This window comes from Acomys minous (assembly GCF_964271855.1).
Source record: "Acomys minous genome assembly, chromosome: 11".
NCBI lineage: Eukaryota > Metazoa > Chordata > Mammalia > Rodentia > Muridae > Acomys > Acomys minous.
This window is the reverse complement of record NC_140492.1, coordinates 102,651,742-102,663,073: the sequence shown is the minus strand read 5'-3', so window position 1 is coordinate 102,663,073 and position 11,332 is coordinate 102,651,742. Positions and strand designations below refer to the sequence as shown.

General features: G+C 47.7%; 1 long non-coding RNA gene across 1 annotated transcript in view; it reads left to right on the top strand.

Annotated features, from left to right (window-relative positions):
* The first annotated feature begins 414 nt into the window (after positions 1-414).
* LOC311608285 overlaps positions 415-11,332 on the top strand; it is a 67,083-nt gene continuing 56,165 nt past the window's right edge. The window contains exon 1 of the long non-coding RNA XR_014782890.1: positions 415-498. This is a non-coding gene — a long non-coding RNA (uncharacterized lncRNA). The remainder of the gene's footprint in view (positions 499-11,332) is intronic.

Here is an 11,332-nt window from a genome sequence, read left to right as displayed (position 1 = left end):
TCTAACGCCGAGACCCTTTAAATACAGCCCCTCGTGTTGTGGTGACTCTGCCAACCGTAACATTACTTCATTGCTACCTCATAACTGTAATTTTGCTACTCTTACGAATCATAATGTTGATATCTGATACGCAGGACGTCTGCTATGTGACCATTGTAAAAGGTCATGGCCCCACAGGTTGAGAACCCACTGCCAAAGAGGATTCGGAACGGAAAGCGATCCCGTTTCGAGCACGGCTTGGCAGGAAGGGGCAGTTGAAGTAAACGAAAGGAGGGTGTGGGCCAGGTCCCCTTTGCGGATGGTTCGTATTTTCTAGGATGATGACGGTCAGCTGGAGGGAGGCGGTCAGGCTTCAGTGACTATGGAGGAGGGGCTGGGGGGGAGGGGCCTGGGAAGGAACAAGGCCAGGGGGATCCTGGGTGGTTGCAGGAACAAGTCTCAAGGGAGCTGGATGTGAGGAGGAGACCTGGATACCGCAGCTGGAGCCGGGAGGGGGCTGTAAGTAATCTTTTCTGTTTTTTTTTTTGGGGGGGGGGGTCCTAGGAGAAATGAGAAAGCATGCGCAGGGCTGCGGTAAGGTGGAACTGAAGAAGAAGGGTGGGCCCGAGCAAGAGGAAGAGCCTGCAGCACTGCAGGTGGAAGGTTATTCATAAATGTTTTACAGAGCAGAGTGGGCAGGCCATTAGGGACGCAGGGCTTGGCCCGTGCTGGGCTGGGATCATCATCTAGTTCGACTGTGGCCCATTTGGTGGCGGTGGCGCTCGCACCTGGGTGGAGGGATGGATCGCTTATATCCAGAGTGTGCCATCTCCAGCGCCCTTGAAACTGCTTCATACATTTAGATTTCTTACTGGGCCCCAAGAATTGGAGCCAAAGCAAGCGTGTGCGTGCACGTGTGTACACACACACATAGGCACGTGTGCACATACATATACACACACATCACACACACATGTGCACACATACATATATACAAACACATACACATATATGTTTTGCTTTCCCCTGGTGTAGAATGCTGGCTCTCACTCTCATACTGACAGGCTTCCACTTTCTATGTCTCTATAGAAGCACCATTTTTTTTTTCCAAATTACCATCCAATTGGGATTGATGCCCTCATATGTGCCTGGGCTGCTTCTTTCTTTCTTTTTTTCTTTCTTCTTTTTAAATAGTTTTTTGTTTGTTTGTTTTGTTTTTTGAGACAAGGTTTCTCTGTGTAGCCCTGGCTCTCCTGGCCTCGCTTTGTGGACCAGGCTAGCCTCGAACTCACAGCGATCCACCTGCCTCTGCCTCCCCAGTGCTGGGATTAAAGGCATGCGCCACCATACCCAGCTTTATTTTGATTAAAAACATTTTTTTTTCACTTTACATCCCGATTGTAGCCCCCTCCCTTGCCGCCTCCAGATCCCCCCTTCCCCATTTCCCCTAGTGCTCGGAAAAGGGGAGCCCTCCCTCCTCCCCCTAACATGTGATCTCAGCCTATCCAGCCTCATCTGGACTGTCAGTATCGTCTTCCTTTGTGGCCTGGCAAATTATCCATAAGTAGTTCCCGGGCTTTGAAGGTGCTGGCGTTACAGTACCTTGTGGCTTAACTGTGAAATGTCTCCAGCAGGCTTATATAAGCTTATATAAGCTTCTGAACACGCGCTTCCCAGAGATGCTCGGGAAGGTTGTAGATGCTTAGAGACACTCGGCTTACACAGCAGCAGCAGCTCTCTGGGAGTGAAGCCTTCGACACGGGACCTATTTCTGGTGCCTGTCTAACGCTCTTCCTCCTTGGCTGGCCAGGTGTGAGAGCCTCTACCACACTGTCTGCCAGGCGCTGTTCTGGGCCATCGCTCCCGTGACTGGAACTGTGAACCCAAAATAAGCGTTCCCTCTTCTAAGTTACTTCTGTCAGGCCTTTGGTGACAGTGGCCTGAAAAGTAATATAAGAGGTGGGCTGGACGATGTCCTTGTCCTCATGTGGCCTAGGGCATAAGCCTGGGGGAGACAGTGCAGACAGCAGGAGACAAGATCTCGTGAACACGCTGAAGGATGAGAGCAAAGCTATTTGGCAAAGTGACCGAGGCGGGAATCTGGGTGGTTGGACCCCTGTAAGGGTCCCTGGAAAGCATTTGACGGGAGGCATGAAGGAAAAAAGCTAGTGGCATATGGAAACCTGGAAAACAGCGCACACCTGCCTAGAGTAACAGGTTGAGGGTAAGTTCTTATTGGCTTGCTGGCCGAGCGCTGCCCACGGAGCTGCATCATGGCAGGCCTACCCACCTGCTGCCAATGGGGGAGAAGAGCAGAGAGACCTTTGTCTTTGTTGGCACATAGTCTATGTTTGCATCTCCCATGACAAGAAAACGGTAGTGCCGCCAATGTTACCCACAATGCCAAGCGCCTATGATCTTGCTTTTGTAGTGCCCTAACACCGTCGGTTTAATTCCGGTTGTGTGGTGACCCCGGCACCACATCTTTCTTGATGAACTGGATGTCAGTGACTTCTGTGTCTTGCTTATGAGGACAAGAGCTGATCTTGCCAAGAGCCCCCTGGGGACCCATCAGTAATTCACTTGCAACGTTTCTGTCAGATTTATCATTAGGAATTTCTTTTTAGAATTGTGTGTGTGTGTGTGTGTGTGTGTGTGTGTGTGTGTGTGTGTGTGTAGGGTGCCTGCAGAAGCCAGAAGGTGGCACTGACTCCTGTGGAGCTGGAGGTACATGTAATTGTGAGCTGCGTCATGTGGGTGCTGGGAAGTGACCTCTGATGCTATGGAGAACAAGTGCCCTTAACCACTGAGCCATCCCTCCAGCCCTGTCATCTGGAATTTTATAGTCTAAATGTGGGAGAACACATCTTTTAAACTTGTCTTTAGTTATTAAGACATCATATCTCTGTGTAACAGAGCCCTGGCTGTCCTGGACTCTCTTTGTAGACCTGGCTGACCTCAGTCTTACAGAGATCTGCCTGCCTCTGCCTCCCAAGTGCTGGGATCAAAGGTGTGCGCCACTACACCCTGCCTTTAATTCTTAAGTGTTAGCAGCAAAATGTGGCCTCCTGGGATTCTGACTGTACTCCTAGCGGGCCACATACCTCTATGAGGAGAGAGGGCATCTGGATGACACCAGAAGAGAGGTCTTGTTCATTCAAGGAATGCACCTTCATCATCTCACATGACTTCACACCAGCCTAGAGAGCTCTCACAGGGCTTCACACCAGCCTAGAGAGCTCCCACAGGACTTCACACCAGCCTAGAGAGCTCTCACAGGACTTCACACCAGCCTAGAGAGCTCTCACAGGACTTCACACCAGCCTAGAGAGCTCTCACAGGACTTCACCCCAGCCTAGAGAGCTCTCACAGGACTTCACCCCAGCCTAGAGAGCTCTCACAGGACTTCACACTAGCCTAGAGAGCTCTCACAGGACTTCACACTAGCCCAGAGAGCTGTCACATGACTTCACACCAGCCTAGAGACCACAATGGTCTTGCCTTCATTAGGTCAGTAACATCGACTATAATAGGCTGTTGACACTGTTACCTCAGAGGAGAAGGTGCCAACATTCCTAGAACATGGCCTGACATGTGTAAGGGATCCTGAGGTGAGTTAACCACCCCGAGCAACGCTGGAGGCTGGAGCAGAGGTGTAGCCTCCATACATCACCGAAGGCAAGGGCAGCGGAACTTCCATGGCCCACAACCTTGACCTTGTCCTATGTCCGACATGAAAACATCCCAAACTACAGTCCCATACTAGGTAACCCAATCTCACAAGAGCTGGTGGCAGGAACAGCTGCTGGCTAGTGAGAATCACCCAGTCCCTGGGGTCCCCTCCTGGAACGCAGGCCTATGTGATTCCCAGGGCTTCTCGGGGCAACCAGCGTGGGACGCAGATGAAGGACGTGAAACTAAAATACAGAAAGGCACTGAGCACCAGAACCCAGGGAACCAGGACTGATTCCTGTGTCATCTGCTTCAGACTCGGGGGTGCCTCTCCCAAGGAGGGACAGCTGGCACTGGCCACTCCTAGCCTGGAGGAGGAGAGAGTTTTGAGGAAGGTACCTCGGGCCACCGGAAGTCACATAGGACCTGGCGCAGGAAGGAGTGTGGGGCCCAGGCAGGGATGATGGCTTGGGTCCACAGGCTGAGCTGATATGTGCCTATGTTCTTGGGAATGGTCCAGGCTGGAGCTATCGCTCGGGGAATCATCACCCAGCTGAAAATAGCTTCATGAGCGAGGATAATTCTGAGATTCCTCGTGTTCTCAGACTTGCATCTTCTTCCCCAAATGCGAGAAGCCAGTTGTCTCTTCCTAGGAAGACACAGATCTCTGAACCGGGGATTAGGCACAGCGGCAGTTTCTAGAGCCTCTATTGCTTATGTAAATATGCAAAGAGCTCCCAGCCCTGGAAAGAGACAACTGTACTGTGAAAAGCCACAGACCCAGACCCCCCTTAGGAAACAGTGCTTGGTTTGTGCGTGTGACAGTTTGAGTTTTCAGTACCAGGCAAAGGCTATGCTCTTAAGCCCTCCCCGCCCGCCCTGAACAGTGTTATTTCAGGCTGATGTCTGTTTAGCCAGGGGAATAATTAATTAACAATTACATCTGCTGGAAACACACCACCAAGTGGCACTCGGTAAATATTGACGACGACTGAGCCTACTATTTACCGGTATCATCGAATTAGGAAGACAACTGTGACAACGCCACAGCAAAATATCTGAGGCTTTGTCATCTCGCCGAGGAGGAAGTGAGGTCCAGAGAGCCAGGGAGGAGTGGTGACTTTTTGGACCTCTGGCAAGGCAAAGACCAAGCCAGAACCCGTGCCACTAACTCCTGACCTGAAAGTCATCTGCTACTTCTTTTCTGCTCTGTTGCCTTGGTGGGTTTTTTTTTTGTTTGTTTGTTTGTTTTTTTTAGAAATGGCTGAGTCCAGTTCAGATGTTTGTGACGTCAACTTCTCCAAAGAACAGTAAAATCTCATTAAGTCCAAATAATTGGAAGAATGGCCAGGCTGAGCTGAAGAAAGGTTTGAGCTATTTTAAAAAGATTCCCAGCGTCTTCCTTTCAAGGCCGTGTGATAAATTAGAACAAGTACTCGCAGAACGGGGCCACGTAGGTCTAACTGAACCCGCTCAGAAAACAACAAACATTTATGTACTCTATAAACGGAACATTGATTATTTGCATGTAACTGATGGTTGCTAAAGATATTTTAGGAATTTGGGGAAATATCTTTTTTTTTGCTAAAACCTGTTTTCTTTGAAAGCTTATTTATTATTATTATTATTTTTGCTAGGTGTGGGGTGGCGCACACCTTTATTCCCAGTACTTAGAAGGCAGAGGCCCATGAGTTCAAGGGTAGCCTGGTCTACAAAGTGGGGTCCAGGACACTGTTACACAGAGAAACCCTGCCTAAATAAAGACAAATAAATAAATACATCAATAAATTTAAATAAAGCTTATTTTCATGTTTCATGAAGAAACCCACAAATATAAAAGTAAACATAGGCCAAATCACTCACCAAAGTTATCATTAGTTAATCAAATTTAATGACAAACTATAAAGCTAAAATAAGAATTTAAAACAGCTGAGAGCTCCCCACCCCACCATCACTCCTCCTAAGTCCCCTCCTCTTCTTCTTTCTTGTTTTGAGATGTGGTCTCCCAAAGTAGCTCAGGCTAGCCTCAAACTCATGATCCTTCCAAGTCAGCCTCCCTCAGGGTTGGGGTTTTGGGTATGCGCAGTACACTTGGTGTTTTATATTTTAATGGCAAAAAACAACAAAAAACAACAAAAAACAAAACAACAACAACAACAAAAAAGAACCCAAGATTGCCCAATCAGTCCAATTTTTAGAAAGCAACACAAATTCTGCTACACACTAAGGACAACCACGTTCATCCTAAGAATCTTGCATGGTCTGCCTTGAGTTTTCACGAGAGGGCGGTTACCAGTAAAATAGTCTCAGTCTGGCTACTCTCTCTGTCTCTGTCTCCTCTGCCTTTCTCTGTCTCTGTGCACCTCCCTCTCCCCCCTCTCCACCCCCCCCAACCCGCCCCCGTCACATTTTACAGCTTGGCTGTGCTCCACCACTTTGGCACTATTTCTGTAGCTCACAGCAGCACAGCGATGGATGATGACTTCTGTCTCCCTCACTTTCCACTCCCCTAGTTTTTTCACCCCGCCAAGGCCAGCAGAGCTTCCCCAGCTGCTTTGAAACCTGGAAGCTTTCGGGGCTGTTGCTTTCCCTCACCAAGCCTTTGAATTTCCACAGGTGTCCAGCCAGCCCTCCGTACTGCCGTTTGTGACAAATCCCTGCATCTGCATGCCTTCTGTGTTCTGTTGCTCAGACGCTGAACATTTATTATGAATGTTCTGAGAAACACGAGCTTCTTCATCCGTCGCTTTTTTTTTTTTTAACACAAACAAGGCCAGGCATGCTTACTCCTGAAACAGCTCGTGGGTGCTTCTATTTTCCTCCCTCGAGTTGGCTTTTTCCTTCTTTATCGCTTCGGTAAGCAGCTTGTGGCCAAGGGCACGCTGTTGAGTAATGGGTGGCTATTTGGGAAAAACAGTCTGTAAAGTTGACAAGCACGTGAGCGTGCTCAGAGGGGGAGAATTCTAGGGAATCTGGTTGAAGACATATAAGGCTTTTCTTGCTGGCTTAGTTGTCTTGGATGCTATTCAAAGATTCACATGTCTTAGGGCTGGAAAAAAAAACTGACCAAAACAAAACGAGATACATTTCTGCCAAGTAACATGAATCTACCCTGAAGAAACGGCTCTTTAAAGCAAAGGCTTTTCAGGTAGTCCCTGCTGGCGAGTTGCTGCCCCCATCTGGACAAGTTGGGAACTGAAGGGTTTTATTTTTTTGTTTTTTTTTTGTTTGTTTGTTCCAGCCCAGGTCTTGCGTCCCCCATGCGTCTGCATTTGCTTGGCTGGCCTATACAAACGTGTCTCGTTGAAGTTTGAAGAAATGCCAGGCCATAATCTGAAAAGTGTATTCGGTTTATCCCGAATCCGAGTAACTCCAAGGATTTCCCCGGGCCCGAGACTGTCTCCTTACCTTTGTGAACCATCTGTTCTGGGTCCGCTCTGCTAAGAGGCTAAGTTAAACCACCTCACCCTTCTCGGCAGCCTTGGGCTAGCAAGGAGTGCTTATTGATTTGGCATTCTGCCTTAGAAATTCTGCCCTTAAAAAGAAGCGTTTGAGCCGGGCGGTGGTGGCACACGCCTTTAATCCCAGCACCCCGGAGGCAGAGGCAGAGGCAGGTGAATCCCTGTGAGTTCGAGCCAGCCTGGTCTACAAAGCGAGTCCAGGACAGCCAGGGCTACACAGGGAAACCTCGAAAAAAAAAAAAAAGGAGCGTTTGGACTTTGATGTCTAAGCTACCTTGGGCTCTAGTTCCATTAGAAAAAAAAACTTTACTGGAAAGAAAGATTTATTTTAACTCAAATACACCCTTAGGCATTAAATGAGCCCTCTCTTTTTATGAACAAGAGTTCTGGAAGCAACATGTGCTTGGAGGAGGGGCTGAATTAAAAAAAAAAATCAAATGATGAAGCCCACCACTAGGAGACAGTGTTGATAAAAGGTTCAAGAATAGCTTCCCCATAATCCTTCCTTCTGATGAGATTTTTTTTTTACCCTTTAAATCAAAGGATATAAGAATGATGAAAGACTGTAATATTTTTGTTCAGTAATAAAGTTCTGGAAAGAATATTAAAGGGAAATGCATTTTTCAGAGTAAGACAACGCTAAGTCTGGTGGCGTTTCTATCACCTAAGATGGAAAAATACTAGGCTTGCTTTGAGACCATGAGAGAACCAGAAGATAGCATCCGGCTCGCGCTCGTTTGGCTTCCTCGGAGGGACGTGCTGCATTAGCTCTGTGTTTTGGGAGCAGGGCATTAAGTGCTAGAAAATTCTAGAAGTTTCTTTTCCCTTCATATAGGCTATCTTTCTTCTAATATTCCAGCATTCCCATGAAGCAAAGAGTGCTGCTTTTTTTTTTTAATAGACGGAGAGATCGAGGCATAGAGATTTTTGTACTAGACTAGAATTGCAGAACCACAATGAATCAGGTGTGACCATGACAGTCTTGCTGCTCTTGTTTGTCTTTTTTTTTAACTGTTTGAAGACTTTAGGCACATATAGTGCACTTTAATGAGATCCATCCCCACGCCCTCCTAACTGCTCCCAGAGCCCTGCTCCCACCTTCCCCTCTCAGCTTTATGTGTTCTTTTTAAATCCACTGAGCACATGCCATGTCACCAGGATGTAGGTGGGCGCAGGCCTATCCCCTGGAACATACAAAGGATGGCTGCAGGGGAGGAGGGAATGGCGATGCTCCTTTTAATCTGGAAAGGATTACAGTTTTGAGCCACAGTAACAAACTGGCCTGGCAAGATAGGCCCACCTGTAGGCTCGATTGTCTTAACAATTATACTTTTATCATGAACTCACTAACAGAGCGTACCTCACTTACAACCCGATTAACCCAAACTATAGGAGAAGGAGATTAAAGAGCACACTAATGAAACCTTAAGGATATCAGTTCCGAGGAAAGATTCTCCTGGTGTGGTCAGCAGGACCTCAGCAGACTAGCAATTCCACCAAAGTCACTGCTGGAACCTGGAGCAACCGGAACCTGGAGCCTCAGCTGGAGCCTCAAGCCTTGAAGCCTTCCCTGGAGCAGCAGCTCGCTCTAGGAGCATCTCTTGAAGTGTTGATGAACAACCAAAACAATCCCAAGTCTCTCTCTCTCTCTCTCTCTCTCTCTCTCTCTCTCTCTCTCTCTCTCTCTCTCTCTCTCTCTCTTTCCCCCCACCTTCTCTTTTGGGCCCATAAATATATATCCTCTGAGTCTCTACTAGGGTATTTTCAGCTGGCAACATCCAAGCTCCCCCACGAAGTAGATCGACTTCCAAGGGGATAAACATCCTACTCTCTCACTAGTCTGTTCCCCATCCCACACTTGGGATCAACACAAAACCATGTTTATCTCCTCTTCACCTACCAGTGTAAAGGTGGCACTTTCTGGTTGGACTGTGGTGTGTTCGTCCCCAATGTAACACATATTTCTCAGTCCCTCCCCCCCACCCCCACCCCCCGCCCCCGAAGGCTCAGGTATCATCAGAAAGGAGGGTGTGGGAGGTAGTGGATGACTGCTAGGAAAAAGTGTGTCTTGGCTAAAAGCCCCCCCCCCACCAGTCAAAAGCAATCTGGTAAGGAAAGGGTTTATTTCATTTAACAGCTTGTAGCCCATCCCCCAGGGATGTCTGGGCAGGAACCTAGAGGCAAGGACTGGTGCAGAAGTCATGTGAGAACACTGCTTACCGCCTCGCTCCGTTTTCTTTCTTATACGTACCAGAACCACCTGTCCAGGCTTGGCGCCACATACAGTGGGCTGAGCCCTTCCCACATGAATAATCAATGAAGAAAATGCCCCTTGGGCTTGCCCATAGGCCAGTCTGGTTGGGGGGAATATTTTCTCAGTCAAGGTTTCCTCGGTGGAGTTCTCTGGAGACAACAGGTGATGGCACACACACGCTCCCTTACAGTGGTTGTGGTCACGTGTACAAGGTCTAACACAGGATCAACCCAGGCAAAAACCCTAGCACGATGGGCTAGCACAGGAGCGGCTCACGAAATCCCACCCCTATCTGAAGAGTTAGTGGCCATTGATGGCTTCTGTGGGAGATGGCCCCTACTCATTCCTCCAGTAGATGGACTTAGACCCACCCACGCGTTGGTAACGCTGGTCGTCTGGAAGAGCAGGGATGCTCCTAACTGAGCCCTCACTCCTGCCCCACCTTTAAATTATTATTATTTTTTTTTTTTTTTGAGACAAGCTCTCACTATGTAGCCCTAGCTGGCTTGGAACTTGATAAGTGGACCAGGCTGGTCTTGAACTCACAGAAATCCTGCTGCTTCCAGAAGCAGAAACCACCATGAGACTAATCCTAGCTGTCAACTTGACCACATCTGGAGTCAACTAAAACCCAAGCAGCTGGGCACATCTGTGAGGGGTTTTTCTTGATTGAATCACTTGAGGTGGGAAGACCCACCCTAAGTCTGGTCGGTACCTTCTAAGAGGAGCCTATATGAAAGGACACAGGAGATGGAAGCTTTTGCTTTTTGCTGCTTGCCCTCTCTCTCACTGACAAGTTCAGCTGAGGTGTTCCTACCTTTTTTTTTTTTTTTTTTTTGCGACTCCAGGGTGTACTGGAGACCAGCTGAGACATCCAGCCTTGTGGACCTTTTGTTGGGAGCCGGTCATTGTTGGACCAGGCAGACCACAGCCTGTAAATCACTGTAATAGACCATACGCCATTGTAATAAAACTCCTCTTAATTAATATTCATCCCTATCAGTGCTGGTCCTCTACAACAGCCGTTCCCAACCTTCCTGATGCTGTACTCCCCTCAGTACAGTTCCTCGTGTTGTGGTGACCCCCAAACCACCAACGAAAATTATTTTCATTGCTACTTCATAACCGTAGTTTTGCAACTGGTATGAATTATATCATATGTAAGATACCTGATATGCAACTCCCGTGAAATTGACCTCCAAAAGGGTCACAACCTACAGACTGAGAACCACTATTCTAGAGACTCCTGAATATATCCACCATATTTGGCCACATGTTTTGTGTTTCAAGATGGCGTTTCTCTGTGTAGCCTTGGCTGTCTTGGACTTGTCACTCTGTTGACCAGGCTGGCCTCGAACTCACAGATATCCACCTGTCTTTGCCTCCCTGGAGTGCTGGGATTACCATGCCCAGCTACATGGTTTTAAAAAATTCTTCTTCTTCTACTGAGGGACAGTTAGGCTGTTTCCAGGTCCTGGCTATTTATAAATAAGGCTGCTATGAACATGGTTGAGCAAATGTTCTTGTTGTGTGCTGGAGCATCTTCTGGGTATAGTCCAAGGATTGGAATAGCTGGGTCTTGAGGAAGCCTTATTCCCAGTTTTCTGAGATAGCGCCAGATAGATTTCCAAAGTGGCTGTACTAGTTTGCATTCCCACCAGCATTTCCCTGATGACTAAGGAGGTTGAGCATTTCTTTAAGGTTTCCTCAGCCATTTGATATTCCTCTGTTGAGAATTCTCTCTTTAGTTCTGAGCCCCATTTCTCAATTGGGTTATTTGGTTTGGTGGTGTTTAGTTTCTTGAGTTCTTTTTTTTTTTTTTTTTTTTTTTTTTTTTTGATATTAGACCTTTGTCAGATGTAGGGTTGGTAAAGATCTTTTCCCAGTCTGTAGGTTGTCGCTTTGTTCTCTTGACAGTGTCTCCTGCCTTACAGAAGCTTCTCAGCCTCATGAGGTCCCATTTATT